Below are 27,445 nucleotides of genomic sequence, written 5' to 3' on the forward strand. Positions count from 1 at the left end.
ACTGTCTCATTCTTTCCTTTGTCCATTCAGTCTTCAAACATAAATAAGGGTGCACTGTGAGTAACATATTGTGTTCACCTCCATGGAAGGAGACGACACAATGATAATCGGATCCCCTTTTTGTGATAGTCAGATTTGCCCTGTTTTATCTCTCATTATTTTCCCCCTTACTCTCCCCACTAACCTTTTTCAACTTCATCCTTTTTCCTGATCTAGAAAAATTCACTTCTCCACAAAATCATGGCAATCCTATTTGCTAAAATATCTCCATTTACAGTCTATACTGATTAGCTTTTTGATGACTTCCTCTACTATAGACAAATCCACACACATATTTTGTCTCTTTAACCTCAAAATATGTGACTTAATATTAATAGTACACATGTAAAAACGGAGACTTAAAAGGTTGAATAACTTTCCCATGGTCAAACAACTTGTCCATGGATTTCAAAACAGGTCTAACTGCTGCAGTGCTTGTGTTATTAACACATATAAATTATTCCTGGTAATTAAAATCACCTTCCTGTGACTGCTGGTGAACTTTATATGGCCTACTTTTAGATTTTAGCTAGACATATTTGGCCTTCATTCTCAGCATCTTGACTAAATTCATCATGACTGTTTTAGAAACCTTCCACGTTTCTATTAAAAATAAACCAAAAAAATACTTTAAAAATTTTCTAGGTTTCTTAACTAATACATAGCCACAAAGCAGAAGTTCCAAATATAACTAGGTAGTCCTCTGTGATTTTTCAATGCCTGCAGGCTTTTGAAGTGCTGTGGATTTGCTTTAATCTGTTGCTAGGAACACTGCACATTGCTCCGAACAGCCTGCCAGTCTGAGAAACCTAGCGTGAATGACATAAGTGTTTCTTTATCCAGGTCAGAGGATGGTGTGAGGCGGTATGAGAGGTCATGGAAGGGGAGGAATTCCAGGATAAAGAAATTAACTAGAGCAACAGGAAGTGCAAAGGAGGAAAGACTCGATAGACGATAACGGAAAAGCTTTCCAGCGGAAGCCCTCCTGCTTCCCACCAAGCACACAACCCTTGAATGGATTCAAGCTAGTCTAGCGACAACTCAGAAGGGCCAGCACGCAGCTGACAGTCACACCAGTAGAAGTCATAAACCAGAAACCTGCAGATACCAGACAGAGTGATGCTACTTCGAGGCCTCAATCAAATGGCAGCTTTGGGAGTCAGAACTAAGAGCAAGAAATCAGCCTACAGTTTTTTCCTAACACTTGTCTGGCTCCAGGATAAAACATTAAGCATCACGATGCTCTGGAATTAAAAAAGAAATTGGATTTACATTGATACCTTTGTTTTCCTTCATCTCAGAAACTTGGGTGCCTGAATGACATAGAGGATGGTGGGGCAGATGGTACACAGAAAGGACCATGTTGACGCCTCCCTTCTGCTAGGGTAATGACTATGATGGCCACCAAGCCTCAGTACCTCCCAAGTGGCAGAAATGCCATTTCTACCCCGGCTTACAGCTGCTTAGTGACGTGGTCGGTACAGCATCTTCTCTATGCAAGTCAGCAAACCAAAGCCTTCTGCTACCATGCATATTGTTTCATATTTTGCATCTTAATCTTCAGCTCCTCTGGAATTTATTTTGGGGTAAAGGGATAAACATTTTTTTCCCCTAAATGGCTATCTAGTTGTACCAATATCTATTGTCAACTCACTCATCCTTCCCCACTGTTTTGAAGTTCCATATTTATTACATACTAAATTCCTGTGAGAAATTCCAGTAACTGGAATGGAGAAATTAAATAGGGAGAGTAAAAAAAAAAATCCATTCCACTGAAACACCGTACATATGCTTTCTACTTTCCTAAATGTTTAAAAATGGAAAGGAGAGCTAGTGCAAGGGGGAAATGCCGTATTTCTAAGGTTTGCCCTTCCTTGATTATGAACTATTTTTAGCACATGTTTATCTATTCTAATTTGATGAATTAATTATCCTATTCAATTATGAAAAGTTCTTTGATCCCTCTGGGCGTTGTTGATGGCTTGAGGAATAGGGACATTATGAATTACATTTGCCAGTTCAGTTGAAACTGAATTTATGCATGGCCCATCTCACATTTTAAGTTTGCTTATAAAGGCACGTTTGTATGGATGTTTTCAAATAATAGGAGATTCAGCCTTTGTTAATATAATCAACAATTTTACTCTTTTTTTTTTCCTGAATTTCATTATCATGAAAATCAGACTGGAAACAGTCTAAAAGGAATGTGAAGAAAATTTTGCTAATGAGTTTGTCTGATTTCATCATTTAATTGTTCATTTAACAATTACTTATTAACTATTGTGTGCCAGAAGATGATTCCAGCCAAAGGTGAACGGTGAATGTTGCAAAGACAAAGTTCCTTTAATAATTCTAGTGTTAAACAAGCAAAAAAAGTTTTACTAGAACCCTAATATGGAAGCATTAATTGTTAGTCTCTAAATCAAATAATATACAGCTATGTAGGACAAGTAAAATAGACCTAATTATTCAGGAAAGAGGATTCAGTTATTTTCAACCCTTTTGTTGTTTTAGAGCATTGAATTTAAAAGACGAAAACATTTGTGGAATTCATTAGGAGGGTTGCCTGAATCCATAGGAAGCATTTGGTGTCAAGAGATTGTTGTCCCCAGCAGACTAACCAGGTAAACACCACACTTGACAAAATGATATTAAGTAATCTACTCCTGTTTGGCAGTGTTAATTTGTATTAGTCATGCCTTCTTATTTTCTATATTTCTGATGCTTTGACATCTGGGGTCCTGCTGACTCTGGAGAGACTGCCCGTCCCATGGTTAGTTAATTTCTAAAGATAGTAGAAAGGCCTACTTACGAGCATACCTTTCATATGCAAATAAACCAATCCGGAGCCCTTACCCCAACGCCTTTATTGGCTCTCACGAGGTGCTCCCTCTGGGACACTATGCATCTGCCCTCACCACCTCAGGGCCAGGTACCCAGACAACTAGAGACAGTCCTAATACCCCAGAGCCTGCTGAAATTATTCAAATTAGCCAACTGTAAACCTGCCTACCCTGCTTTGCTTGGTGCCTCCCCAAGTGTCCCCCACCCCCGCCCCGTGGCGTGCTATACCTCCTCCTCTTGGGAACTGTGTGTCACAAACTATTCATCTTTTCAATGACAATCATCTCCTGATGTATTGGTCTCACTACACATAAATAATAATAAAACCTGCATTTAAAAGCATAGTTCTTACAAAACGTATAAAGAAAAGGAGATCATTTTTATAAATACAAAGTAATCCCTCTTCACACACTGACGTGCTCTTCTAAGAGTTATCAGTCTAGTGAAACCCTGTTCTGTAAGAGAATAGGGAAGGGATAGCCTCCAGTGTTTTATACTTTATCATCAAAATAGTCAAGGCAGGTTGGCCTTTAAAGTATTCTATTAGAGGGAAGCATATAAAAGTCTCTTTTATGAATTTTGTTTTGTTGGAGTAGAATTCTTGAACATTCCCTTAAGATTCAATATACCTGTAATAGGAAACTTGGCAATGATTTCCTGTTGATGGTTTTTTGGCCATTAGAAATACTTGGAAGTTGTAAATACATTGTCTCTAAGTGATTATTTGAATTACATATTGATGAGAATCATTTGGCTATTAGAATGTGAAGAGTTTAACTGGTTATTAGCATTAAAACATTTTTCGTGGTGTATGGTAGAGAGTAGCTGAAAGGGGGGACCTGATAGACGTTAGAATCTGATGTGAAGTCTGCCCTGGCAGAAATAATTTAAAGGTTTTAAAAACAGGAATTGCACAGCTCATAAAATATATATTTGAGATAAGTTACTTTGGTGGGTATTTCCTATGGTGGCCAAGGATGACAGGCAGTCACAATTTGAATCCATTCCATTTCCTTTGTAGACACTGGATTCAAGACAAATACTGAGACCTCTTAAGCAGATTGTAGACAATGTTTTTGTCTCTTTCTCCAACGGAATATCTCCTGCTGCCATATGCTCTTACTCGAGCTCCAAGTTCTCAAAGTACAGTGGCTGACTAAGGAGCCCAGTGACTGTCAGGACATTTTGTGGCCTCAGAGGGATATTCTACCAGAGGAATAATCATATCACACACCCTGCTTTCCATGTTTCTTGTCCCCAGATAACCCAGGCTTACACTAAGGAATCTGAAGTAAGAGTTAAAAGTTGTATGAGTGTCCATTACTTCATCTGAATGTACACTACTTGGGGGGGGGTAGTTAGTAGGCAGAATAGAACTTAATTACCTTAACTAAGGTAAAGAGACATAAAAACTACTGATACCACTTTAAGTAAACCCCATATGCCACAAATCACATTTAATCTTATTTTACCAAAAGTCTTTGTGAAAATGTAACTATGTTGGTATGTGTCAACAAATGTTGATAAAGGTTTCCAAGCCTAGTTACAGATTAGATGTATAGGAACACATGAATAGCTGAAATACTAGGCACAAGAGACATGGCCATTCCCTGCCTGGTAGCCATTCTTTCCAAACAACCAACCCATTTTCTTGCTCAGAGTGGGCAGTAATCTCTTGATCTCAGGGCAGATGGGTCTTTCTCCAGTCCCAGGAGATAAATCACAATAGCTTTCTTGCTCAGGGTGAAGAGATTGAGTGTAGGTCTAAAGAAAGTTCAGTAATTAAAGACTTTGTAATTTTAAAGTCTAGAATAAAGTATAGAGCTGAAAGAAGGAAGAGAAAAACCAAGAACATAATATAGTAAACTTAAGCTTTTTAAAAAATTAGAGATGCTTATCAAATACATAAATAAAGGCTAATCTTTTCCTTTAACTAGGAAAGCTTAATTGCATAGAAGTAAATGTGTTTGAGGGGGCGCCTCGGTGGCTCAGTTGGTTGAGGGTCCGGCTCTTGGTTTCAGCTCAGATCATGCATGATCTCAGGGTTGTGAGATCAAGCCCTGTGTCAGGCTCCATGCTTAGGATTCTCTCTCTCCCTCTCCCCTTCCCCACTGCCCACTCCCACCCTATGCTTGCATGCTCTCTCACTCTCTAAAGAAAAAAGAAGTAAATGTGTTTGAACAGACTGGCATGCGCTTTGAGGTCAGTACCTATCATCTCTAAACCTTTTTTTTTTTTTTTTTTTAAGATTTTTTTTTTATTTATAAGACAGAGATAGAGACAGCCAGCGAGAGAGGGAACACAAACAGGGGGAGTGGGAGAGGAAGAAGCAGGCTCATAGCAGAGGAGCCTGACATGGGGCTCGATCCCATAACGCCGGGATCACGCCCTGAGCCGAAGGCAGACGCTCAACCGCTCTGCCACCCAGGCGCCCCTAAACCTTTTTTTAAACCTCTTTGCATATCACAGTAAGCTAGTTATCTGAAGAATAAATGCAGACACTATTTAAGGCTTTTTTGGGGGGGCTGTTTACATTGATTATGATTCATCAAATAGATGACTAAGTTTCTAGGCTTTTTGCTTGGAGGGTGATCATGTGTACAGATGGACACCACATTTGAACATATTGTACTGTAATCATCATAGAGATGCAGATACTATCATATCTATAAAACAGTGGTAAGAGGCCCTCCATCACATCTTTTCAGTTGCGGAAATTAAGTCATGTTAAACTCTTTTAAAGAAGCAGCCACATTTTGGAGTATGGCAGCAGAAAAGCCAGGGTAGTATAGGTTCCAATATGGAAGGGCCGATCATCAATTCTGTGTACACCTCAAGTTCCATATCTGTCAAATGAAAACTATCGCTTCTCTTAACTCACATAGAAAGCATGACAGTGTTAGAATCAGGTGAATGCTCACCATTCCACAGTGCTCTAACACAGTCTCAAAGCAAGAAACCGTGACGAGGGTGTCCAAAGAAGTCAGCAGTCCAAGTGTCTGTAACAACAGGTGACATTCTACCTTAGAATAGGAGACCCTTCTTCCTAACTGACATAATGCAAAAGTGGGACAAATGATTTTGAGATTGTGTATTAGTAGCAAGTGCTTTGAACAATTCTAATGTTCACTGCATTTTAGTATAACTTATTATACTTTATTAAGTTTCAAAAAATCTATCCAAATGGAAACCAAATAAAATTTTAAAATTTGCATTTTTTTATTCTACCTTTATCAATCTTGGCAACAGAATTCAAGCTAATTAAGACAGACGAGTACATTCAGAGACAGACTGGCAACATGTTTTATTAAGAATTTTTGCTCTTGGCTTCATTTCTGCTGACTCTGAATTTCCTTAAACATGCTATTGTGCTTTCACTAGACATAAAAATTTGAGCAGTTGATGTACTTTTCGGTATCCCATCATAATTATTCCCCATTTTAATGTACTATCTTTTCCTTCCTTGTAAAATTTTATAGCTTTTTGAATTTTTTTGTTACTCTATTTATACAATACCAAATTTCCATGTTTCCCTTTCCTAGAGCATGTGTTTCATAAATACAAATTTGTATATTTATTTAGATACAATAACACAGAGTATCTCCTTCATATTTTGTATAGGTTCAGTTAAGTAGCTAACATACAAAAGCAGTGCAAGATTAAGGCCTGTCAGCTTACCCAGAGCACATTTTGGATTCCTTTGGATTCCTAGTGGGTACATACTCCATGCCCCCACATACCTTCACAAGTGCTGTACTGCCCTTGTGTACTCAAAATGTGAAGTTCCAAAATTCCGTTATGCTGATAATGAAAGCCTGATAAGCTGATTTGGTTAATTTAAGTACATTAAAATATAACAAAGTATTATTTGGGTTTCTTTTGGTTCTCGAGAATTTTTTTAATCGCACATGTTCACGCACATGTGTGCGTGCATGCACACACACACACACACAAACACAGAAAGCAATGGCCAAGCAAAAGTTTTCTTTTTGACAAGCAAAAACCCAGAAACTCCCATGTTACTTTTATCACCAGATCAGAGCCCAAGGCACTCTGCTGTCTGCAAAGTTTCAATCACTAAAATGTGGGTAAAGCAAAGAATACACCACCACAAGAGCTCCCAAAATAGCAATTCAGATTTATGTCTGAAGCAGTTTTCATATGCTTTCAGATCAGAACGGGAATTCCGTCTATGAACCGCTCTATCCATTGCAGCAGCAATTAATGAAAAACTCCAAGAAAACAGCACTACACTGATCACATTTCAGTGCCAGAACAGTACTATGTCCAATCCGTTGCCACCATTTGGACGCTGTGGAGAACTGAATGGATTGTGAAAGAAAACAAGGGTATAAAAAAACCACACACGGTCTAGGTCCTGGCTTTGCGGTGATATCAGCATCCCCAAATTACCAAACACAATAAACAGCAATACCTGGCAATCTGTCTCCAAGTGAACGAGAAAGCACCCAGATCTCACCTTGCACAAACACACACACTTCAGTGGTCAGTGACAAATGCAGGCAGCGCTTGCAGACTGGGAGACAGAGCAGCTGCTCTGTCCTGAGCCGCTTAAAGCACACTGGAGCCCCGCTCCGGTCCTACTCTCGGTTGGTTCACTGCAGTTTCTCCCATGACTCCATTACCCAGGAATGGAAACCACTGCCATCTCCCCAGCACTAGTGGGCTCCCCAGCTACTGAGCTCAGGTAAAAACGCTGAGTCCTGCAAGGTCGCCACAAGGTGAACACGGGCAAAAGGAGTATATGGGAGTTGGGGGGACCATCAAGGAAAGACCCTAAATTCCAGACACTTTGCCTTTCAAGAGATTCTGAAGTCCATAAATCAGAGCTGCAACATAGAGAAGCGGTAAATCTGAAAATCCCCCAATGGCACTGAGCCAATCTGCTAACCCAGCAGTGCTCTTTAAACCATAATCTCTCTCACACTCTCTCTCTCACACACACGCACAAACACACACACACACACACACACACACACGCACACAGATTTTAGTGCAGCTATTCTAAATTGCCCAGACATACTTCTCAGGCCAGAAAGATTTTGCATATCCTTTCCAGGTAACAAGGCTTAAAGAAGAGTCTTAGAAAATTAAAGTATTTGCCAAAATCAAGGTAAAATAATTCTGTAGAGAGCAAAAGCATTTCTGGTCCATAAACTATTTGAGTGAAGTCTTGCTCCTTGTGCACATACTGGAATTATGCAAACACCCCCATAGTAAAAAAGATGGTAAAGACATATACATTCAGAGCTGACTGGCAGAATCAATTAAAATTTCTCATAAAAATTCCTACCATCTTTTTCAAGATTAGTCTTGACACATGTACATTTTAATTTGGAGAGATTTCAAGAACGCATTTCTTGCCTAAAATATAATTATTCTGTATGTATATGCTATAGACAGATACAAACATGTTTATAAATGTTTCCTGGAGAGTCTCTCCAGGTGTTTATTTCTCATATTTTGGTTTTCCTATCAGAAGTGGAGAAGGAAAAATTTTAAGCTTGCAAGTACATTTTGAAACATTATTTATCTTGCCTGTGTATTTTTTCTAACAGGTAAATGGATATTTACTGAAGTTTAGGTTGATTGCACTAACAGAAAATAACTCTCCTTTACCACTTTTCTCTAGCCTCCATCTCCAACCACCACGGTTCTCCAGCCAGCCATAAGCAAGCAACTCATTGAACCTCGTAGACATCAGTTTTGTAATCTATAAAATGGGCATCTGTTACTACCGGTTGTCTACCTCCTGGAATGGTGACAGGGTGAAATGGGAAAATGAGTAGGAACAAATGCTTTGTAAACTGCAGAGTGCTGGAAAAACATGGACTTACTGCATTTTCCTCCCTTCAATTGCCTGTTAGTACTGGGACTGGTGAATTACTTTCGTGTGCTTAAGGAAGATTCCTTGGGCTTCACAGGACACTGTTTGTTTCAAGTGGTCTATAAATAGAGTTCAAGATTTTCTTGAACTGCTGTCCTCCTTGTGATGGATCTTGATGGCAGCGACCACATGTGCAGAGTCAGTTAATTGTGAGCCACATGAGCTCCATCTGGTCTTTGAGGCAAAACCAGACCCGCTGAAACCCTGAAAGAAAATGCTCAGCTCACGTGATGGCGGGTTTCACAGTTCACCTGGTGTCCTGGCATACTCAAGTGTTTTTTTTTGGGGGGGGGGGATGCCTAAAGGGATTAAACAAAGGGAAAGGCTGGGGTGCAATGCCAGACTCAGTGCTGAGTTCATTCAGGAACAGATGCTTCTGGGCATTCGTGCTGATGTTCTGAGACAATTATGTATGCATTATTTAGGGATTAGGTGGTTGTGGGGTAGGGGGGAACCAAGAAGGGAGACTAAGGGGAATCAGAAAGGAACTAACAACGTGAGCACCTGTCCCGAGATACACAGGGCTGGGGAGCTCATGGATAGTATCTCAGTTAATCCTCATAGTAATTCTACAAGTCAGTCATGATTATTCCCATTTCACAGAGGACATGAAACAGGCTGCACACAGGACTGGTGAGTGGTGGAGCTCGAATTACCATCGAGGTCAGCATGGCCTGGAGTCCCATATTCCGGGGAAATTTGTTTACTTATAACTTTCTCAGAAAGAGAAAGGAAATTACATTTGGTTTTTAAATAGTGGGGGTAGGGAAGGCAGGAATGCGAATTAGCAAGAAAACCTCTTGAGAATATTTATTACCCAAGTTAACCTTCATAAAGGGTGCAGAAAGCAGAACACAGTTTGAGTTATTAAATGATAAAGCTGTTGCAGGATACAAGAAAAAAAATGTTGTTAATATGTACCAATAATTCTTTTTAAAAAAAATTTGGTCCTGCCTGTCTTCAAATTGACAACTCTTTCTCTGTAGCAGAATACTTCTCTGTTTTTCAACGTACACTCAATGCATTATTGTATTTTAATTTCCTTACATTACTGGACCCTGAGGAATGCCCACAAGAAAGCAAGGTAATCTCTTACCATTAAACGTAGCAGGAAAGACATTTTTTTCAGTGGTAATTTGGAGTTACTGAAGAGTCATAATTTTCAGTCTCCTGGGTCTGAGGATGTTCATAAAATGACAGATTCTTTCTACCAATTTTATTGGAAAGCTAGAGGCAGAGACTGAACCACAGCCCTACACAGCGTCTATTTCGGCTTTCCCCTTTCTAAGTAGCATTCCCAGCTGTAATGTATGTGCAAGCCAATTCATACGGTACCCTCTATTCCTGACTTCCATCTCTCTTTTCCATATTTTCAAAATATTTTCTGAGAATGCCAGTGTCTAATTATACCTTGCCTCTGCTTTTAACATTCCCTCTGCAAAGTGCACCATTCAAAATGCCTTCATAAATCTAGCTTTCTCCTTTTTCCCAAGTCTACCCCTAGAAAGAAAAGGATACATTTGGAAGTCTTGCAGACAGAATTACTTTGTCTTAGGTATTTTTATTGAAGAGAGAAACATAACGGGGCCACTAAGTTAATAATAAGTGAAAATAAATAGTGGGGGAAAAAGAATAAATGCAGGTACTTTAATCTCAATTGTTCAAGTTGAATTCCGAAAGAAAAAACTGAAACATGGCATTTTAAACTACCAGTCAAACCGCATGAAAGGCCAGGGACCTTCAGCTATTCGGTGGTCATTTCCTTGCTACTTTTGCTTACAATGTACATTTTGACACTCACCACAACCCATGTGTTCTCAGGGCATCATCTTTAACTAAAGAGGAAGTAAAATAAGAAGAGCGAATCTATTGGGAAGCTGATAATGACAAATATAACATATGGCAAAAAAAAAAAAGTCTACTTTCTCTCCTTCCGAATCCATTTTATTTTTTTTAATGATTTTTTATTATATTATGTTAGTCACCATACAGTACATCCCCGGCGAATCCATTTTATTTCTGAATGAAGAAAGGATGAGCAAACAACCAGTCAGAATTATTAACAATAACTACAACAACTACAGAGAAAGAAAGAAAAAAAGAAAGAAAGAGAGAAAGAAAGAAAAGAAAGAAAAGAGATAGCTGCAGTAAGCTTTCAATTATCTCTCAAATCAGAAATAATCCAACTGAAAACAGAGTTTTGGGCACTTTCTTCAAATTATTATACTGTCCCATTAAGGTATTTAGTGCTTTGAACACCACAGCTAGTGTTTGCCTGGGTGTAATTCTATAGCAGAAACTAAAAGCACATTGCCCTCTCACTTTCTTGATCTCAGAAAACTTTCTTTGCTTCTTTTGGATTTTGAGATCCTGGTTTCAGAAGCATGAATTGAAAAGAAAGTTGCACTGAAGTTCAAATGCATGAAGACGAAACCATTTGGCAGCACAGGTCAACATTAGTCAGAGGTGAAGAAAGTAAATTAAGATGTATTGGCTTTCTGTTTGGTTCTTGTTGCCTTCCCTAATATTGACGTCTTCCTGATGTGTCCAGTGGCAGTATTCTATTTCATACTCAAGAAGGCCTGGCCTGAAATCCTTAGAACCCTCCCACTTAGGGTGGGACTGGGTTCATGGGGGACCAGGATGGAGTTGTTTCTAATTTGCAACTGAAGAGAAAAAGTATTTCTCTAACACATTTTTCCCTGCCGCTCCTTTGAATTTGATTCCTTTCCTAGGGCCTTTGAAACAACCCCCTTAATATCTATTAGCTATAGAGAGCAAATACTGTTAAAACATTAAAGATCATTAGGGAAAAATTTTAGAGTAATTTGAAAGGTGTAAGCTTTTAGCATTTCAAGCAATTTGTGTGGATGCTTAAAGGTACATATGTGAAGTCTTTTACTCTGTATATAGTTAAAATCATAAAATTGAACACTTCCTAAGCAGTCTTAATTTACTATATTTTTAATTTATTTTTATTTCTATTTTTGAGAGAGAGTGAGAGAGAGAGAGCTCGTGCGTTCTTGTGCATGTGCACTCAAGCAAATGGAGAGGGGCAGAGGGAGGGCAAGGCAGAGAGAGAGAATCTTAAGCAGGCTCCATGCCCAGCATGGAGCCAAAGGCAGGGCTTAATCTCACCACCCTGAGATCATGACCTGAAACAAAATCAAGAGTCAGACAACCAACTGATCCACCTAGGTGCCCCTTAATTTACTATATTTTTAAACATAATTTTGTTTTTTATTGGATGGTAATTTTTCCTGGCTGCACAAAGATGCACCTACTAATGCTTTTTCTACTCTAAGATGAGAAGAATCACTGTGCTGGTTTTACTGAAAGCTTTCCTGAATACACTTAGGAGGCTTTTGAAAAAGAAATACTTAAGCGTATACATAAAGGGAGGAAAACCCTGAATATTATCCCTTTGTGAACAGAGGGGAGGGAATTCCTGAGTGTTTATAATTACTATTATTTTTTAGTTATTACATTATTATTTACTACATTCCCTATGCCCTGCTTTTTGTCCCCGTGATTAATGGTGTCTTATAAATTGAAGTTTGTATATTCTTACCTCCTTTGTTATAGATTAACTGACCATATAAGCATGGGCTTATTTCTGGACTCCCTATCCTATTTTATTGATCTATGTGTCTATTTTTGTGCCAATACTATACCGTTTTGATTGCTACAGCTTTGTAGCATATCTTGAAATCAGGAATTATGATATCTCCAGCTTTGTTCTTCTTTCTCAATATATGCCACAGAATAATGACTAAAATTTAGAACACTATTTAGGTAAGAATTTGTAGATGCTTTATAGTACATTTGTTGAATAAAGCATATTAAAAAATAGTGTGTACAATGTTACCTGAATTTTGTAATATATAATTAATAATATAGAAAAATTCTGAAAAATTGTATTATAATGTTAATAGTTTTTATCTCTAGATACTGAGATTATAGTAAGTTTATTTTCTTCCTGATCTTCCATTTTCTAGTGTTTTACAGGGGCCATTACTACAATGTAGTAGAAAGAAAGAAACAAGGAAGGAAGGAAGGAAGGAAAGCAAGCAAGCATGTTTGGGAATAATTTTTATAAATGTATTTCTTTTTTTAAAGATTTTATTTATGTATTTGACAGAGAGAGACAGAGAGGGAACACAAGCAGGGGAAGCAGGAAAGGGAGAAGCAGGCTCCCCATCGAGCAGGGAGTCCAACATGGGGCTCAATCCCAGGACCTTGGGATCATGACCTGAGCTGAAGGCAGAAGCTTAATGACTGAGCCACCCAGGTGCCCCTATAAATGTATTTTTTGATAAAGCTAATTCACCATGTTATAATCTCTGCACGCAGAAAAATTCAGGCTCCAGACCTTTTATCACCATTACCCTCACCATTTGACAGGCATGTAAGTAACCAGAAATATAGAGAATGGATATGGCGCAAATGTAAATAGCATGATATATACATTCATGACAACATAATTATAATTTGGGGGTAGCCACTTATTTCAAAAAGCAGAATGGTGAACTAAAGTATATATGTGATCAAGAAAATCTGTTGTCTTCTAAGAAATGATCTTGATTTAGCACATATTTTAAAACGATCCCTTCTGTAATGTCAATACAAATTTCGTTGAGGTGAGCAGGGCCCTGGGGGTGAGATTGCATTGCTGATATTACCTGGGCCTTACTTGCACTTTTGTTTGTGTTCCATATATTTTTATGACCTAGGAGCCAGTTGGTAGAGAACTCAGGATTATAAGAAAATAAACAGACATCAGCCTGCTTATTAAATGGCCAACTTAGGCCCTCACTGCGGACAGAAGTCTTAAGGTCAGAGAAGAATATTTGAACTCAGCCTAAAATTCATTCCACCTGCTACTGCTTTACTTATCTGTTTATTTGTTTGCTGAAATAACACTTGAGGAACTGGAGAAAGAGCAAGACCAAATCCACATAAATTGAGCATTTTACTTTTCGACGGTTAAGTCATAGCTATATATTTTCCTTTTTAAATTTTCATGGTGAACTCTGCCACTTATCAACTGAGCAGCCCTGGGCAAATCACTTCTCCTTCCTAGGTCTCAATTTCCTTACCTGTCAAATGATCAGATAGTGGATGTTGAGATGACATGTCAATTGAGAATCTAAGGAACTGTCATTATATGTTAAGCTGCTCTAAATTTAGCAAATTTGGTGTTATATTAATTTTCTTTGATTTTAAAATGAACTCCATAGCTTTTGCTGCTAGGCAAGTATAAATAATAACAGAATATAAAGGCATATTATTAGTAGTTAATTCTAATACTTATTCATAAAACCAAATATAAAGGAATGAAGCTGAAACATTGAATTCATAAGCATTTCCATACAGCTCCTGCAGGTGCACAACTTTTCAAACCGGCTAAAGAGTGGTTCTCAAAATATTTCTTCTGATAACTACTTTCCTCCAAAGTCCCATGACATTTCCCATTGAAACAACAACAAAAAGAATCTATGTAATGGCAAACAACCTGTTTGAAGAGGGCTATTGTGACGTGTTGAGAGAGAGGGCGACACTAGGAATGAACAAATGGGCACAGGCAATAGTGGAGGTAATAAACATCTCTACCCACAATGGGATCAATAAATGTTGTTAACTGGCTGTAGAGAAGAAAACAGCAGATTTAACTGAGGAGGAAGAGGACCCAGCATAGGGAGAGAAGCTAGAAGTGGAGCCCTATTGCCCCCTAATGAAAAATGTATTATAAGAGTTTTTACTTTCTCAAGAAAGTTCTGAATGTTATGGTTTCAATAATACTAGAAGCAGAGGGGTGTATTTAAAAGGATCTGTTGACACCTACTTGAAGTTCTTTTGATGGTAAAACTAATCACACCCTGCTGTGATCCTGAACGTTAGAAAAATGAAATTTCAGAGTAGAACCAATCTAGAAATTTGTCATGAAGATCAAGTAGCATGAAGATAAGAAGCAGCGGAGAAGTAGGTAACAGGGTACCCTCCTTGCAGACTAAGTCTCTCTGTGTAAGACCATCTCCATCTATATTTACCAGCTTCAAGATCTCAAATTCTGGAGTAAACTCACCCCTAGGATGAGGAATAATAGAAAAATATCTGCTAGCAGGAAGAAAAGCTTTAAAATTTGCATAATTTTAAAAATTTTATTAAAAAGTATTTTATAGCATTTGCAACTCAGCATCTTGGGACAAAATCTTTTGACCCACACTAGTTATATATCTAGAGATCATTTCAGATGCTGCCATTTTTAATAGCCAGTAAACTTCTCAAGAAAGACATAAAAATCATAGGATCTCAGCATTAGAAAAGATGCCAGTGGCCATGTAGTTCAAATTCCTATCTTATTATTAAGTTAACGATATTCATTAAACAATATATTTTTCTGTTCCCAATAGCAGAGTATTAATGTGGGAAGAGAGGTGCTCCAAACCTTTCATGAATATGGAAATACTGAGGAGGTATTGATTACGGGATTTTCATACTCTCTTCTCTGTTAATAATTTTAATAACATTTAATTTCTTGCGACAATACCTCAAATTTCCAGGGAATGTTTATTATAATAATTTTACAGCTTTATAACTGAAAGAAAAATGACACTCTAGAAACATTTTTTTTTGTTTGATTAGGGTGAGAGAATGAAGTGTTGGTGTTTAGCTAACTTGTGGTTAACACTTTAATATTTGCATTAGGACTATTTATGACATTAGGAAAGAAGAGCACCACTAGAATATGAGGCAATGGAAGTTGGAGAACAAATGATATTCTCTATCATATCACTGGAAAATTAAATTGTGCAGAGAAAGTCCAGAAAAGGAAGAAACTGAGGCATAGAAGAGCAAAGTGACTTATCCAGATCACTCAGCCTTATTAGGTGAGGAGCTATAAACAGAAACGCAGGTCATCTGGTCCCAGAGTCCATGCTGCTAAGGACTGTGCTGTATTGCATTATGAAACACAGTGATGCATATGCCTGTACCTTGCTTTAATTATGATCAAGAACAAAGTGGGTAACCTGCTACTAGCACCATGGTCTTGCAGAACTCTAGTGTTACTCAAGATATTATCCCTGTTATTTCCTGTGTGAAAAAAATTGAATCATATAAAGGGTAAGGGCATTTTTCAAAGTCACAGAGCTATTTTGTGCTGAAAATTAAAGATCAAGAAGATATTGTCTAACAAAGTTGGTAATTCATTTATATGAAAGGCAAAGCTGAAATTTTTAAAAAGACTTCAGTAATAATGCTTATAATTTATTGGAGCATTGGTTATATTCCAAGGATGTTACATATATTTTTATTGTCTTCCCAATAGCCCTGAGAGATAGACTCATTTTATTTCACTTTATAATCCTCATGTTACAGATGAGGAAAATTGAGTCTCAAAAATTTAAGTGGCTTGCCCAAAATTACATACTTAGCAGGTGATGAATCAGGATTTAACTCCAAAGACCATATACTTTCAAAATATCTTTGGGGGACCAGAGTTGATATTTCAATGCCAGGGGTTGAATACAGGAAAATGAGAGAAAGAGAGATCTCATAGCTAGACACACGTGTTCCCTGCTCTTTGCAGTCTATCTTTACCATCTGCCCCCTCTCCCCCCAACCCAGAATTAACCTACTTATACACTCATCACTCCTCTGTTTTGAAAAGTCCCATCCTTTTCATTCTACTAAAAGCTTCCTTTTCTTCTAGGACTGCCTCTCCTGAATGTTCTGTGAGCCAGAAACTTTATGCAATAATAATAGATGTTAGAACTGATCACTGGAGGTCCTGCCGTAAATTCTATAGCTGAAAAATGGGGAGGGGTCCTTTAGCAAAGAATGGTAAATAAACTTCTATATGTATAAATATATTCAGTTGCATTGTCACATTTTATAAGTGACTAAGCCTTGAATGAAATAAGGCAATTCTCTGTCTTACCTGAAACACTTATTTAATGACTCACATGAATAATACATTCACTGGTTATGCCATTAACACCTTGATACATGAATCTCAATATAACTAGCTAGATATGATTATTTCTTTTCTTAATTTTATATAATATCTTCATTTTCATCTCTGTTCAAATGGAAAAGTTCACTTTGTTTTTGAATTTAAACTTTCAATACTAATACAGAAATCCAAAAAATTTTAATAATGTCAACAATGGGGAGGAGGAAGGAAAATAGCGGCAGAGTAGGAGGTAGGAGGACCCTAGGCCCTCATCCCATGAATACAACTATATAACTATCAAATCATCCTAAATACCCCAGAAATCGCCTTGAAGACTGGTAGGAAACACTCCATAACTAAAGGTAGAGAAGAGGCCACACTGAAGAAGGTAGGAAGTATGGAGATAAGGCTTGAGAGAGAAATGAATCATGCCACTGCAGTGGGGAGGGAGCCACAGTCACCGAGAAGGGCAAGAGACAGACTAGCATACAGGAGAGCACATGGGGAAAAGGAATCCTCATTGCATTTGTCTTGGAAAGTAAGAAGGTGTGAATATTGTGAGTTCTTGCAATCAGTTGGGCTTAAAGCCTGGAGTTTTAAAGGTCATTTGGCTTGGCTGGGATAGAGCCCATAAGCATTGGGGCTATTCTTGATGAGAAGGCAGGCAAACAACTTGCAGACATACAGCATGGAAACAATGATCTGAAGAGTGCCTGGGGCACACAGTGGGAAGGTTAGATGCTCATCTCAGAGTGTGTCCTGGAGAAGCAATGTTCATGGAGAGAACTCTCCAGAAAAAAAGGAACTAGCAGGTGCCATTTCCTTCCCCAGTCCCTCAGCCTAAGCACAGGGCCACCTGCAGGAACCAGCATGGCACCAACACTTGTTACCTAAGCTGCCTATATCAAGACCCATCCCCACCCCTCATGCTCCAGTGGAACTGCTCTTCCAAGTCACGCTTGCCTTAGTCCCAGTGCGGCAGGCTCCACTCCCCCAGAAGACTGGCCCTGACCCCTGCCAACATGGCATCTCCTGATGGGAGATTATTGCTAGGCCTTGGTTCTGGTGGCAGCAGCAACAGGTCTCATTTCACAAGCAGGCCAGAGCACACCTACTTAAAATGCATCACATTCAGGCCAGGGACCAAAGACTGTCCACAACAGGCAAAGAGAGCCTCTCCAGATGACTGACCTGAAGGACAAAGCAGCCAGGACACAATGGCAGAGCACATGCAACACACATTGGAGACACTCCCAGAAGTGCCAGACCCTGGGGAACAGGGGACACTACACTGCAGGGCACTACAGGACCACTTCTTCATAAAGCCATTACCCTCAAGAACAGGAGGTGTAGCTGACTTTCCTAATACAGAGAAAGAGGCACAGAGACTTAGACAAAATGAGAAGACAGAGGATTTTGTCCCAAATGAAGGAAAAGGAGAAGGCCATGGCCAGAGATCTAAGTGAAACAGATAAAAGTAACATGCCTGATGTAGAATTGAAAGCAATGCTCATAAGGATACTCACTGGACTTGAGAAAAGAGTGGAGGACATCACTAAGACCATTAACACGAGATAAGGAATAACATAGCGGAGATAAAAGGCTCAATAAGCAAAATGAGAAACATACTTGATGGAATGACCATCATCCTGGAGGAAGCAGAGGAATGAATTAATGACCTAGAAGACAGAGTAATGGGAAGTAATCAAGCTGAACAAAAGAGAGAAACAAGAATGACACAAAACGAGAATAGACTTAGAGACCGCAGTGACTCCATCAAATGTAGTAATATTTGTATTATAGGAGTCTCAGAAGAAGAAGAGAGAAAAGCAGGCAGAGAATTTATTTGGAGAAATAAAAGCTGAAACCTTCCCTAATCTGGGGGAGGAAACAGATATTCAGATCCAGGAGGCACAGGGAACCCCCAATAAAATCAACAAAAGCAGATCCACACCAAGATATATTGTAATTAAAATGGCAAAATACGGTGACAAAGAAAAAAAATATTAAAAGCACCAAGACAAAAGAAGACAGTTATATACAAAGAAAACTCCATAGTTTATCAGTGGGTTTTTCAGCAGAAGTTTTCCAAGTCAGAAAGGAGTGGCATGATATATTCAAAGTGTTGAGTGGGAAAAACTACAAAAACAACCACAAAACAAGTAACAAAATGGCAATAGATACATATCTATCAATAATTACTTTGAATGTAAATGATCTAAATGCTCCAATCTAAAGATACAGGACAACAGAGTGTGTAAAAAACAAGACCCATCTCTACGTTGCCTACGAGAGACTCATTTTAGACCTAAAGACACCCGCAGTTTGAATGTGAGGGGATGGAGAACCATTTATCATGCAAATGGATGTCAAAGAAAGCTGAGATAGCAATATTCATACTGAACAAAATAGACTTTAAAGCAAGGACTAACAAGAGACAAAGAAGGACACTATATAATAAAAAAAGGAGATAATCCAACAAGAAGATATAACAATTCTAAATATTTATTCAGCCAACATGTTAGCAGCCGAATACATAGGACAGTTAATAATAAATATAAAGAAACTAATCGATAATATTACAATAGTAGTAGGGGACTTTAACACCTCACTTACATCAATGGACAGATCATCTAAACAGAACATCAGTAAGGAAATAATGACTTCAAATGACACATTGGAACAGATGGATTTAACAGATATATTCAGAACATTTCATCTTAAAACAGCAGAATTCTTTTCAAGTGCACATGCAATAATCTCCAGAACAGATCATATATTAGGCCACAAAACAAGCTACAACAAATTGAAAAAGATCGAAGTATACCATGCATCTTTTTGGACCACAAGGCTATGAAACTAGAAGTCAATGACAAGAATAAATGGGGAAAGACCACAAATACATGGAAGTTAAATAACATGCTACTAAACAATAAATGGGTCAACCAAGATATCAAAGAAAAAATTAGAAAGTATATTGAAACAAGTGAAAATGAAAACACAATGGTCCAAAATCTTTGGGATGTAGCAAAGCAGTTCTAAGAGGGAAGTATGTAGCAATACAGGTCTACCTCAAGAAGCAAGAAAAATCTCAAACAATCCAACCTTATACCTAAAGGAGCTAGAGAAAGAATAAACAAAACGTAAAACCAGAAGAAGGAAGGAACTAATAAAGATGAGGGCAGAAATAAATGAAACAGAAACTAAAAACTAGATCAATGAAACCAGGAGCTGGTTCTTTGAAAAGGTAAACAAAATTGATAAATGTCTAGCCAGACTTACCCAAAAAGAGAGAAAGTGAGAGTAAGAGAGGACTCAAATAAGTAAACTCACAAATGAAGAAGGAGGAATAATAACCAATACCACAGAAATACCAACAATTGTAAGAAAATATTATGAAAAATTATATGGCAACAAATTGTACAACCTGGAAGAAATGGATAAATTCCTAGAAAGAAATACCCTACCAAAACCGAAGCTGGAAAAAATAGAAAATTTGAACAGATCATTTATCAACAAAAATTAAATCAGTAACCAAAAAACTCCCAACAAACAAAAGTCCAGCACCAGACAGCTTCAGAGGTTAATTTTACCAAATATTTAAAGTAGAGTTAATTCCTATTCTTCTCAAACTGTTCCAAAAAATTGAAGAGGAAGGAAAACTTCCAAATTCATTCTGAGGCCAGTATTACCCTGATACCAAAGCCAGATAAAGACACTAAAAAAAAAAAAAAAAAAAAAAAAAAAAAACGAAACAAAAAACCAACCAAACAAAAAACTACAAGACAATATCTCTGATGAACATAGATCCAAAATCCTTAACAAAATACTAGCAAACAGAATTTAACAAAATATTTAAAAAATTCATTCCCCATGATCAAGTGACTTACACCTGGGATGCAAGAGTGGTTCAATATTCACAAATCAATCAACATAATACATCACATCAAAAAGAGAAAGGATAAGAACTGTAAAGTCATTTCAATAGATGCAGAAAAAGCATATGACAAAGTACAACATCCACTCATGATAAAAACCCACAACAAAGTGGTTTTAGAGGGAACATATCTCAACATCATAAAGGTCGTCTATGAAAAACCCACAGCGAATATCATTCTAAATGGGGAAAACCTAAGAGCTTTTCACCTGTCAGGAATAAGATAAGGATGTCCACCCTCACCACTTTTATTCAACATACTCCTGGAAGTCCTAGCCACAGCAAAGAGAAAACAAAAAGAAATAAAATGCATCCAAATCAGCAACGAAGAAGTAAAACTTTCACTGTTCACAAGTGACATGACACTATATATAGAAAACCCGAAAGACTCCATCAAAAAACAGCTAGAACTGATAAATGCCTTCAGTAAAGTTGCAGGATTCAAAATCAATGTACAGAAATTCATTGCAATTCTATACACCAATAATGAAACTACAAAACGAGAAATTAAGAAAACAATCCCATTTACAATTGCACCAAAACCAGTAAGATACAGTAATAAACCTATCCAAGGAAGTGGAAGTCCTGTACTCTGAAAACTATAGCACTGATAAAAGAAATTCAAGATGACACAAAGAAATAGAAAGACATCCCATACTCATGAATTGGAAGAACACATATTGTTAAAATGTCTGTACTACCCAAAGCAAGCTACACGTTAAATGCAATCCCTATCAAACTACGAACAGCATTTTTCATAGAACTAGAACAAACAATCCTAAAATTTGTATGGAACCACAAAAGATTTCAAATAGCCAAAGCAATCTTGAAAAGAAAAACAAAGCTGGAGGTATCACAATTCTGGACTTCAAGTTATATTACAAAGCTTTAGTCATCAAGACAGTATGATAATGGCACAAAAACAGACACATAGATCAATGGAACAGAAAAGAAAATCCAGAAATAAACCCACAACTATACAGTCAATTAATCTTTGACAAAGCAGGAAAGAAGAACCAATGGGAAAAAGACAGTCTCTTCAGGAAATGATGTTGGGAAAACTGGACAACATGCAAAGGATGAAACTGGACCACGTTCGTACACCACACACAAAAATAAACTCAGAATGGATTAAAGACCTAAATGTGAGACCTGAAACCATAAAAATCCTAGAAGAGAGCATGGGCAGTAATGTCTCTGACATTGACTGTAGCAACTGTTTTCTAGATATGTCTCCTGAGGCAAGAGAAATAAAAGCAAAAATAAGCCATTGGGACTACATCAAAATAAAAACTTCTGCACAGTGAAGAAACAATTAACAAGTCTAAAAGGCAACATATGAACATATGGAATGGGAGAAGATATTTGCAAATGACATATCTGATAGAGGGTTAGTATCCAAACTATGTAAAGAACTTATACAACTCAGGGCACCTGGGTGGCTCAGATGGTTAGGCGTCTGCCTTCAGCTCAGGTCATGATCTCCAGGTCCTGGGATCAAGCCCCACATCAGGCTCCCAGCCGGCTCAGAGGGAGTCTGCTTCTCCATTTCCCTCTGCCTGTCCCCCTGCTTGCGTGCTTTCTCTGTCTCTCTCTCTCAAATGAATAAATAAAATCTTAAAAAAAAAAAAAACGTATACAACTCAACACCCAGCATTTTTTATAGAACTAGAACAAACAATCCTAAAATCTGGATGGAACCACAAAGTACCCTGAATAGCCCCACCAGGCTTGAAAAAGAAAAGCAAAGCTGGAGGCATCACTATTCCAGACCTAAGTTATATTACAAAGTTATAGTGGTCAGAACAGTATGGTACTGGCCCAAAAATATGCACACAAATCAACAGAACAGAGTAGAAGACCCAGTAATGAGCCCACAATTATATGGTCAATTAATCTTTGACAAACTAGGAAAGAATATCCGATGGGAAAAAGACAGTCTCTTCAACAAATGGTGCTGGGAAACCTGGACAGGAACATGCAAAAGAATGAAACTGGACCACTTTCTTACACCAGACACAGAAACAGACTAGAAAATCTGTCTTTGATCCTGTTGGTCACTGTACTACTAGAATGTTCCTTTTGTTCTAGACCTGTCAATCCTAGTGCTGGCATTTCTCCAAAACTATAACAGAGTTTCTTTAATGATTTTCTACCCACAGCTTATGATAGCAACTCACCTTAAATGTGATGAAAGTAGGAGGGACTGTATGAATGATTCTACAATGATTCTGCAACAGCCCTTTCAGTGACTTCCAAGAAGCCATGGTCTCCAGTTCATGTGTAACAAAAAGCTTGTTTTCTGTCTACATATTAATCTTCCAAATTACATAACTTCTCTCATCAAAGAAAGCCTTTTCTTTTTTCTTTTTCTTTTTTTTGCTTTACTTAATTGCTATTCCTTTTAATCTTTTTCTTTCATAATTAAAGCAGATGATTACTACCATATGGACATTTAGATTGCAGAACAAGAAAGAAAAGTATCATTCAGAATCTCAGAAACAAGACCGGGAAAGAGCTGCCTCACCAGGGCCAACTCCCTTTAATGCTAGATTCATAGTTCTCACCATCAGGATGATTTATCTTGATCTTCCTCTTCTCTGATAACATTTAGGAATAAAATATTACAAACAGGGGAAGAGGGGAGATGGGATGAAGGTAATACCTTAGAATATCTAGAAATGTAGCCTTCAGTCCACCTCTCCCTGGGATAGGCTAAGAAACTCTGGCAACCAACAGCGTAATTCTTTTTTACCTGAAGAAACTGGAACAATAACTTCTGCCCGAGCAACTGAAGGAGCATCCGAGAAAATAAGATGTCGGTGACTGAAGGATTCACAGTGAACAATAAAAGGGTAATGTGGCAGAATGGTTAAAGCTGTTGAAAGGAAGCTAAGAAAACAGTACTGATCAGAGAGGCAGAGTCACTGTGTAAGGAGATACTGAGTTAGAATGGTAAGGTCTGAAAATGTCCATTGATCACCCTTAGGACTTACTTAACATTGAGAATCTTGCTTTATATTAAGGCCTGCTACATACTGTTTTCAGAAGTATCATGCTAAAATAAGCAGCACATTTTTGGAATAGGGGAACAAATACAAGAATGCTGAAACATCCTGTCTCTTTCATTACAGGAAGAAACAACTATGTAAAACTGTCAACAAGTAAATAAAAATATGTATTAAAGTTAGTTCATTAGTAAGGAAAAACTCTTTGGCTCCCAAAGAGAAAGACAGATCAAGCCTGTGGTTATGAAGCCCATGGAGGGGAAAATTGTTTGGGGGAGGGGGTGTGCAGTGGTGAGAGACAGAGATGAAGAACAATGCAGAGTGGATTAGAGACCAAAGTTGCTGCCCTCAAGGTCACAAAAGTTACTGAAATAGTGAGGCTTCAAATGTCCCAAGGAGAGAACCTAGAGGAAAATGGTGACATGACACAGCTCTGGGCCTGTCGCTAGACCTCTGTTTTCGACACTGGACAAAGATCCAAAGCCCCCAGTGATCCTGGCACAGAAGCAGCAGAACTATCCATCAGCAGGGCACTATGTGGAGGGAGCATTGATCGTTTCAGGTTGCTACGAGTTAAAGACTGAGTCCCGTCTATGAATTTTTAACATAGCCCCCGGTTTGGGAGTGGGAAAGATGATATGAGGAAGAACAAAGGCAAAGACTGAATTTTTATTTCTTTGATATTCTGGTGACTTGAATTGCAGAATCCGATTTAAGATAATCAGAGAAACAATGGAACTGATTGGCACTGAATCAGTTAAGAAGGTTAACATTACACTGTTACAAATATTTATACAATTTTACAAAATACAAAAGGCTTTCCAACTTGAAGACACTAGTATTAGTTGGAGATATCTTTCTGACACTGGGTGCCTTTGATTTTGTTAAAAAGGTAAATATAGTTGTTCTAAAACAGTATTATGTAGGTCTTTCTTTTAGGTTTAAAAGTGTGTCACATATGGTTTTCACTACCATTTAAAAAATGGAAGTCTTTATCCAGATTTATCTAAAGATGATTTTTTAAAAAGATTTTATTTATTTATTTGATACAGAGAGAGAGAGAGAGAATAAGTAGGGGGAGCAGCAGGCAGAGGGAGAAGCAGGCTCCTTGCTGAGCAGGGGGCCCCATGTGAGGCTCGATTCCAGGATTCTGGGACCATGACCTGAGCTGAAGGCAGATGCTTAACAGACAGAGCCACCCAGGTGCCCCTGCAAAGATGATTAGGATTGGGAAAAAGCCATAAGTAGCAAAAGCTACCTATTTTGAGATAGTCACTAGCTTTCTCTTACACTGTGTTCCATTTTATAGATGAAAAATTAGAACTAGAGCTTATCCAAATAAATTTATGAAAATAATAGTTAAATGAAAAATCTTTATTTTGTAACTCCCATTCGTGTATGTCTTATCAGATATTAAGGGACTACGTAGCAACCTTCTCTTGAATTCCTAACCTAGTCCCAATTAGGAAAAAAAAAAGTCACTTCCACAGAGAACAATTGTTACACAGTTGAGTATGTCATTTGCTTCCAGCATGTTAGGACTCTTCCCTAAAGCCTTCTCTCAAATGTAGTTAGAAGTAGAATGTACAATTTTAGACCACATGAATCATGATTGTCAAACACTGTTGCCAAATACAAAATGGTTTCAATAATGACTCTACTCTACTAACTAACTGCAGTGAACTTTAACTTCATTGGCAGAAAACACTGTTACCTTGCTAAGAAGCAGGTGAGAGTCCCCTGGACACACGTTCTCTGAGAATTTACTTCGAACTCCACCCTCTACTCCTCACCTTAGATCGGTGGAAGCCCAGACTGATGACTTGGAACCCATCTAATGTATCACTCCTTTTGGTCATTAATGAAATATATTCACTTGGGAACCATTAGACTAAACCAAGTTGGACCGAGTTTAAATTCTAAATCTCAAATTCATGTTTGCTGAGGAATCTTAAAGCCTGGACAAACAAAGCAGTTAAATGAGGCAAGCTGCTGGAATGAATGCATGCGATCTGCCTGTGTAAGAGACAGTAAGAGGATGTCTGAGGAAGAGATATTTAATCTGGAAGCTATGCATATGGCATGAACAGCCTTCAGAGAGTCTACGAAGCCCTCCCTGAAATCATACCCAAAATTCCCTGATTGTGTACACAAGTGCATTTCTCTAGGGAGATTATTCTGACTTTATATTAAATGTCCAAACAGATTTGTTAAGAACATCCCTCAAGCGTTTGGACACTGCTAGGTTCTGGCTGACCTCTTCTTGAAGCTCAAAGTTGGTCAACATGACTCTGTGAAGCAAGCAAAATTAATGAGTGCTAATGGAGCGTTAACGCAAGGCCAAAAGAAAAATCCGAAGCTCGGGAAATTTACATTTGAATGTTGCGGCACACCTGAGGAAAGTATTCTGAATCATAAAGTCTTTGCTACTAACCCCAACACAGCAGGGGAATCATTTGTGATCAAGACAAATTTTAATATAATCCCTTATCAACACGGCAGAGAGAATTTTTCATCTTTCTATTCCAGATGGTGCCATTTTATCAGAGTTTCGCTCCTTGGGATGCTCAGTTAATTAAAGTCCTTACTGTTTGTTAATGGCAGATTTGTGCAGCAAAAATGACTCTGGAACAGATGTTGGCAAATTTGTCAAAGCGGCTGGATAATCATCCTGACTGCTCTGCAGGACTATTCCTTGTCACCCCCAGTCAACTCTTGCAGGACCTAAATAGCACCTTTCCCTTTCCTGATTTTAAAGGAGAGGCAAGGGGAAGAAGGGATTCTGGTGGGAAGGGGAAGAACAACAGTAAGATCCTCGGTCGAAGTCATCCATTTTTCAACGAATGAAAGCATTCCAGCACACAGTTTCAAATGCAAAAGTATCATGATGATATATTTTTATGAGACTCTCCCTATTAGTCTCACCACAGACTCCCTAATCAGCTTGCATGTATGCTTGCTATAAACCTGCAACCCAGGTAAACTTTTATCTCATACCCTTCTTCTTGTTTTGTTGGCATATATCGACAACTAAGATGGCAGCCTAGTATAGCCAAAGATGAAAGGAAAAAGACATGGTGAGGAGCCGTTAATACAAAAGAACCACCAAAGCTATGGCAGGGACCTTGTTCCACCTCCAAAGCTCTATGGATATTTGAATTCCAATTTGTGGATGGGGACTTTGAATATTGTCTGCCCTGTGGCAAGTTCAGACCACTGTCTATTGTTAATGCTTACAAGAGAAAAACCTAAAAAGGGTTAGAATAGAGAGCTTTCACTAGAATAAAATAAAATAAAATGACTTGAAAACTGTAAAACCCTGCACAGATGTCACATCTCCTTTAAAAAATTAATTGAGGTTCCTCAGAAATCCATTGATTTGTGATATGATATATAATAGTGAAAACATCTTTCTCTAGCCTAGTAATTTGATTTGTATTTCTGAGCTGCCTACTCCAAATGCGTCTGTGTGTCTGTGTGTGTGTGCATGTGTGTTTTAAATAAGCCAAATTCACTTAGGCACTCTGGGTAGTATTACTTAGCTCTCTTACAGAGAGGACAAATAATCTCCTTTCAGTTAAATCATAATGTCATGAAAATCTCATTTTACACAGAATTTTATACCTAAATTTTGAATAGATTATTTCAATATACATTTATTGTAACTATTGATGGAAGTAAAAAACATTGTGTAAGACCTGCCATAAAGATGGGGAAGAGCTGCAGCAAAGCAACACTAAATTATTCACCAA

General features: G+C 38.0%; 1 protein-coding gene across 4 annotated transcripts in view; it reads right to left on the bottom strand.

Moving 5' to 3' along the window:
• The window catches only part of ARHGAP24 (Rho GTPase activating protein 24), a 500,478-nt gene that overhangs the window by 162,772 nt on the left and 310,261 nt on the right, over positions 1–27,445 (bottom strand). Inside the window, exon 1 of one of the 4 annotated variants that reach the window (XM_034671584.1) lies at positions 7,364–9,594. The exons of the other annotated variants lie outside the window; for them this stretch is intronic. The gene's annotated coding sequence lies outside the window, so the exon portion shown is untranslated. Of the gene's footprint in view, positions 1–7,363; positions 9,595–27,445 lie in introns of those variants that run through there. 4 annotated transcript variants of the gene reach the window in all.

Source organism: Ailuropoda melanoleuca, chromosome 11, assembly GCF_002007445.2.
Source record: "Ailuropoda melanoleuca isolate Jingjing chromosome 11, ASM200744v2, whole genome shotgun sequence".
Taxonomy (NCBI): Eukaryota; Metazoa; Chordata; class Mammalia; order Carnivora; family Ursidae; genus Ailuropoda; species Ailuropoda melanoleuca.